This window comes from Dipodomys spectabilis, unplaced genomic scaffold (assembly GCF_019054845.1).
Source record: "Dipodomys spectabilis isolate Male_0828 unplaced genomic scaffold, ASM1905484v1 ptg000940l, whole genome shotgun sequence".
NCBI classification, from domain to species: domain Eukaryota; kingdom Metazoa; phylum Chordata; class Mammalia; order Rodentia; family Heteromyidae; genus Dipodomys; species Dipodomys spectabilis.
Window position 1 is genome coordinate 44,224 of NW_024871617.1, and position 6,781 is coordinate 51,004.

General features: G+C 33.5%; 1 pseudogene; it reads right to left on the reverse strand.

The window, feature by feature from the left end:
• Positions 1 to 3,308: 3,308 nt before the first annotated feature.
• Positions 3,309 to 3,408, reverse strand: LOC122102905 (annotated as a pseudogene).
• Between the last annotated feature and the right edge of the window lie 3,373 nt (positions 3,409 to 6,781).

A 6,781-nucleotide genomic window follows, 5' to 3' on the forward strand; every position in this document is an offset into this window, starting at 1 on the left:
TGTAGAGAAGGGTGGTTCAACTGAAATGACATGACAGAACAATGATAATAAAAGCATTGCAACACAGTTAGCTCTTTTTAGCCTCACCCTGTCCACATTGGCAAGCAACATTGCAACAGCACATGCACACATATACACATACATATATGTGCACACATGTACACACATACACATGCATGCAAAATTCATGGTTTATTGTACAAAAAAGTTCAAATAAAATCTTAGTGATTAGTACAAATGATAATTTGCCTTGCTACAAAATAATACACAATCCAGTCACTACGGGTGTTATATCCTGCCCCTCCACATGTGACCACTTAATGTATTTTTAAGTAATTAATTACCTAATTAATTCAGTGGCCTGGTGCTAATACTAGGGTTTGAACTCAGGGCCTGGCTCTGTCCCAGAATTTGTTATTTTTTTGTTTGAGTTTTCTCAAGGCAATTTACTGCTTGTACAACAGCTCCATTTCTAACTTATGTTGGTTTCTTTCAAATCAGAATCTAATGGACTTTTTTTTTTTGGTTTGTTCTGGTTTTAAACCGCAATCCTCAGACTTCATCTTTCTGATTAGCGAGGATTAATGACAGGAGCCACCAGTGTGGCTTCTACTTTTTTCTCTATACCTATCTAATGCACATACTTAAATAGTAATTTAAAACTGAGAGTATAGAAGCAAGATTTACAGTGATGATATTGTCCTGTCAGAAATTCAAGTTAGTAATTTAAATTTCTTCTTAAGAACATACATAAAAAATACCATAATATAGTATAAGAGAACCCACGATTTGACATATGAGGTTTAAGAGCTTTCTAATAGATTCATTATTTATTGGTACCCAACATTAGAAAAAATGTATAATGCAGTAGTAAAATCGAAGTCCTTTGCATGACAACTTAAATTCCTTGTTTTTCAAAGACACTTGTTTTCATCTAAAAAAAGTAGGCTTGTCTATTGTCTTAATGTGTTTTTGATGATTGAAGGTGCTTAATGAGAAGTCAAAATGTATTAGTAGTACTTTGCTAACAATTAAATCCCACTTTTTCTTCTTGAAGAATATAATTATCAAAGCAATAGTTGAGGATCTGCAAGCAATAGTTGAGAATCATGCTTCCAGTGCAAGTGGATCAACAGTAAGTAATCCTCAATACCATTTTCCACAAAGTTTTGTCACAGATACAATTGGCCTGCCTTCTCTAGCTGCTTTCCTAGCCTGGACCTATTCCTTCATTATACAGAAAAAGTGTGATTCAATTGATTTCAGTCAGATCTGTTACTAGAATTATCAAGGATTTAGATTCTTGTCTGCAATTTGGTCAAAGCTATGTCTCTTTATGTAGGCTACTAAAAATGCAATTACTAATTTCAAGTAAATACATAAATTCTATTTCCATCTTTGCTCTTGCCTCTAATCAGAGGCATGCATTTTGTGGCTAGCTAGGTCATTGCACATCTGTCTCTCTTTTCCTCTCTCTCTTTCATGGTTCTCATAGATAATATGATTGCTCCATAAATATCCTAATTTATGTTGCTTTTATATTTTTGGTTGCATCATTTCACTTTCTGCTCTTCCATTTTCCAAAGCATTTATACAGAAGGCATTATTTCATCTTTTCTCATTCCTAGAATAAGTTGCACATGAAGACACCACTGCTCCATATTATCAGTCTGTACCTTTGAAAATGGAGGTCTTTCCTCTGCTCTCTATCAATTCCATACTCCCTAGTTAGAATAATTTAGAATAGTAAAAATGGAAAAAGGAAAAATAAATCATAAATAAATTCACTGGATTTTTCTGAACAGTTCAACCAACGTGAACTATTAGGGAAATACATGGACACCACATTCCCACTTGCACTCAGTCTCTGGATAGGCAATTCTGATGAAGACACGGAACATGATGAAAAAGTGAGAAATGGTATCAATTGCAGAGACTACTTTCCAAAAAGGTTACTCATGTGAATACTAGGGATGACGATGAGTATACCCCTCTTTATCAGGAAGCCTACAGTGGACACTTAGACATTGTCCGTGAGTTGGTGGCTCAAGTGGCAAATGCAATAACTGTAGAGGGCTGGACACCCCTGCACAGTGCATATATACAGAATAATAACAGAATGGCATCTTTCTTACTTCATCATGATACAGATACCAATGCCCAAACTAAAGGCCTCTTGACCCCCTTACATCTTGCTGCTGAGAATTGAGATAGCAAAGATATGCTGGATCTCCTTCTGTTCAACCATTATATAAAACCAGGCCTGAAGAACAACTTAGAAGAAACTGCATTCGAAATTGCCCAAAGGATAAGTATGCATCACTACCTCTATGAAATTGTAGAAGGCTGTACAAATTGTTCTCGTAAGTCCTAATGGTCGGGTTAAGTTTCTCAAATTTCAAAAATGCAAGTCCATCCTTCGTGTCCATACAAAATATTTCCACAATCCAAATAAGTGCAAATTTATTTTATTGGGGGGGGGGGTCTGTCATAGGGCTTGAACTCTGGGCCTGGGTGCTATCTCTGTGCTCTTCAGCTCAAAGTGAGTGCTCTACTGCTTGAGCCACAGCTTCACTTCCAGTTTTCTAGTGGTTTGTTGGAGATAAGAGTCTCACGGACTTTCCTTACCAGACTGGCTTTGAACTGTGAGCCTTAGATCTCAGCCTCCTGAATAGCTAGGTTTATAGGAGTGAGCCACCAGCGCCTGGCAACACCAATACCGTACTGTAAAAATTCATGAATTCCGTGGAATTCTTCCAAGTGAATTGCCTGCAATGGGTGTCAAATGTATTCAAGAGTTTTTGTATACATGTATAATGATTTCTGCAGAATTTGTGATTTTTAAATCAGAAATAATTTTAACTTATCTGTTGAAATGAGTAGTACAGAAACTAAAGTATTTCTGGTGCTTGTCTGAAAAAGAATATTTTAAAATACTCTATATTCTATGTTTGTATAATGTTCATAATTTATTTTATTCTCTCCTAGATATACTTTGAATTCTATATTATTTTATAATATATAGGTTCATTAATGTGTCCTTTCGGATTGTATTCCATATAGAAACATTTTAAGATTCCTTTTTTTTCCTAGGTCCTAATATTATTTTTCTTTGGGATAAAATGACAATGTTGTCTAATTTCAAAAGTTTTGTAAAGGTTATGCTATGTAAACGCCTTTCTGAGGTGAAGATTTAATACATTGATATCAAACTAAATTTAATAATATGAATTACGTGTGTTGTTACACTTGTTATTTTGTAATCAACTTTTTAATAACTGTTTTTCATTTCTTGCATCTGAAGAATGAAAACTACGGAATACTTCACAAATTTTCATATCATCCTTGTGCAAGTGCCATGTTAATCTCTGTATTGTTGTAATTTAGGTAGACCTGCTGCGGAAGCATGTAGTATCCTAATGATGCAATCTTTATACAGGCATATATCCATGGGTGCCTACTTGTAAGAAGGAAACCTTATTGTTCCTAACAATGCTATTGATCTTATTTCCCTAAAATTCTGTGAATAGTGAAAAAATTTATATTGTTCAGCAGATTGCTCACATTTGCATTTTTTATCAATGACAATTTTAAGTCTTTTTCATTTGGAATTTGATCATATTTTCAATAATTTATAGTGAAGTACAAAGGTGTTGGCTTTTTCAAGTATTATTTATCCAACTGAATTAGCTTTGTGGAGCTAATGGATTCAAAGTAAGCCTTGCTTAAGAGCTACTTCTCACCTTCTGCAGCTGACATTTTCCCAAATGAGGTCTTACTGGCACAAATGTCTACCTGACCCTTTACTCTTCTTCCATGTAGGAACAGACCAATCAGAATATCTTACACTGAGAGCATAGATTGTCTTACTTGAACAAAACTAATCTTAGTAACAAGGGATTATAGAGAGATGAACAGTTCAGACAGAACTGTTCAGACTAGAAGGTATTTTATCAAAATATAATTGTCCATTATATATATAACATTTCAAAAGTAGCTAAAACCAAGAAGGTGAAAAAATTGTTCATATGTATGATTATTTAATGTCCTGGCCTGTCTACCATCCAACCAGACAGGAACTTACACTACTGCCTTTCTATCACCAAATATATTCATATTTGCAAGAGAAGTCCATATTTTTCTCCTCATTATTAGCCCTTAAATTAGTAATGTTTTAATCACAGTGATTTCTCTTGCCTCCAGGCTGTAAATATACAAATGGTCAGGCTTAAGGTCCAACTCTATCAAACACTGAGGTAGAGATAATGGAATAATACTATAAAAAAGAGTTGCCTTTGATACAGTAACCACAACAGAACAATGTAAAATATGTGTCTTTTTCTTATATTATATATAGTTATATATGTTATATTTATATGTGCTGATTTTATATTTCACACTGTGAAACGTACTAGAATTAGTTGATAATTTCACAAATAAATTGATATATATTTATTCCAATAAATAGAATTGGAATATAAATACTTAGGTTTAAAATGTACATTAGATAAAGAACCAACGCAATGTCTTTGGTATAAAGTTGTGATACATTCTAAATGTTCGTGGTCTTCTGAATTCACATGGTAAAAAAACAATGTTGTTTTCCTCTAATCTATAAGGGAGTTTACCTTGATTCTCTGTTTATTGTTTTAACTCGCTGGTTCCAAACTGTTATTCTACATATTTCTGAACCATTCCTACTGATTATGCCCAAATTTTGCTGATAAGATGTCTAAAAAATGCTATTCTGTCCTAGGATCCCAGATCCCAGTTACCTGCATCATCAGATGACAAGGTCAAGGCTTCTCACCAAGGTTCATGCAACATGCCAACACAAAGTAATTGAAGATCCATCTCAATTTCTCATTTCCTATATTTCAGGACCCCAATTCTTGAGATGCAGGAATTAGCAGTAAGCAATTGAGAAATGCAATGCAACTTGAAAGATGAGATCACAAAATTTGAGAGTAAGTACTATAATTCAAACATTCAACTTACATATGACCAGCCCATATGAGTGAACAAGTTCAAAAAGTGTCATAAGATTATTTTTACTACCCCTCCCCTCTGATTAATGAAAGATTTTAGTACAGCATAAGTGGGCCAAAAAATAGTTCCTGGAAGGATAGATCCATAATTGGTCTACCAAGGCCCAGAAAACATTACTTAGAGTTCAAATATAATTCAGAAAAATATTGAGAAGATCCTTAGTGCTTCAAAACACTGGGACTTCAGTACAACATGGTTCTGTGGTATAAAAATGTCACTCTCAAACCAATGATAATCTACATTTAATCTCCTGAAAGTTATTCCTTTTCAAATTAAATTTTTAAAATGACATTCGCCAAAATAACAATAGACAAGTAGGTGATACTTAGTGACATTACAAGTTTTTCAAGGGTAGAGAACAAGTTACAATGGAGTTGAATTATTTACCCAGCACTAATAACAAACACGTTCAACCATTCATTAAAGTGTAGAAATAGTACCACCCACAATTTCTGTTTTTCAGTAGGGGCCGTCCAGAAATGTGTTAAGTAGATCAGCCTCCCAAATTTCAAACTAAAACGTTAGCTAATAAAGTAAATGTCATCATTTAATAAAGTACATTTTAAAATGTCACAAATAGTTGTCTTATTATGTGTATTATTATGTTTTTCCTATCTGTCTAACATAGTAAAAAATATGACTTTAAGTTTTGAATATGGGTACTCATGAGAGATGTGACAAACATAAAATCTGTCTTCTATTTCTATCATATTCCTCTACAGGAATAAATTTTAGTTATCTTCTTTTTCCATAACTTATAGGTAGTAGAAAATATTATCCCATGTAAAATAAAACAATCACACCTTTTTACAAAGCCATTTATAAAAATTGGTAGTTAGGAATACATTCTGTGCCATTTTTTAACTTTCTTTTTTACTAAAGGTTAATCTTCCAAATGGATGAGAATAAAATCATGTTTAGGTGCTTCATATCTCCAGTCTTGCAAATTGTTACTGCAGATGAGTGAATTATGGAAATATAAGCTGACATCAGTTCAAGCATATACAGGATGGAAACTCCATCAAATGTATCTAAACCTTTCAAAGTATTAATAGAGAGTTTAACAGGATGACTATCAGGAAGTTGAAACCAGAACCCAATTATAGTAAAGACATAGAATGAATGAAAAATGAACAAGGCCAAGTACAGCTAGAATACACAATTTACACATATGATAAAGGAAGTGGTAAATCTGAAAAAAAAAATCTTGGAGAAAAGGTTGATTGAGAATGATGGAAGGAGTGATATTGATCCAAGAGCATTGGACAATTAGATGGATATATTTAATTGTAACACACTTGCATAACCTTACGAAATTCAGTTCAAAAACACAACAAAAAACAAAAACACACAAAAATAACAACCAACTAGCAATCTCTAGAGAGTATGAATATGACCTCTCAAAATTTTAAGCAGTTAATGAAAGGTAGTCTTGGGAAAACCAAGAAATCTGTTCAAAGAGGGAAGTTTGGGATAGGGGAGAATTTTGAACAGGTTTAAATAGAATGTCTAAAATTTTATATAAATCACCTACATCTGCTGCAACTAGAATCTTGCTTCAACGAGTTCTCTGTCTGAACTGGATAATCCACTGGTGAGACACACTTGATACCTTGAGAAGATAGAACGCAAGAAACAAGATCAAGAACCCATTACTCCACTGGAGAGAAAATAATCCTTTATGTTTTCTCTAATCTCTCTTCACTACGTGTTCTTTATACTTTTAAGTCAA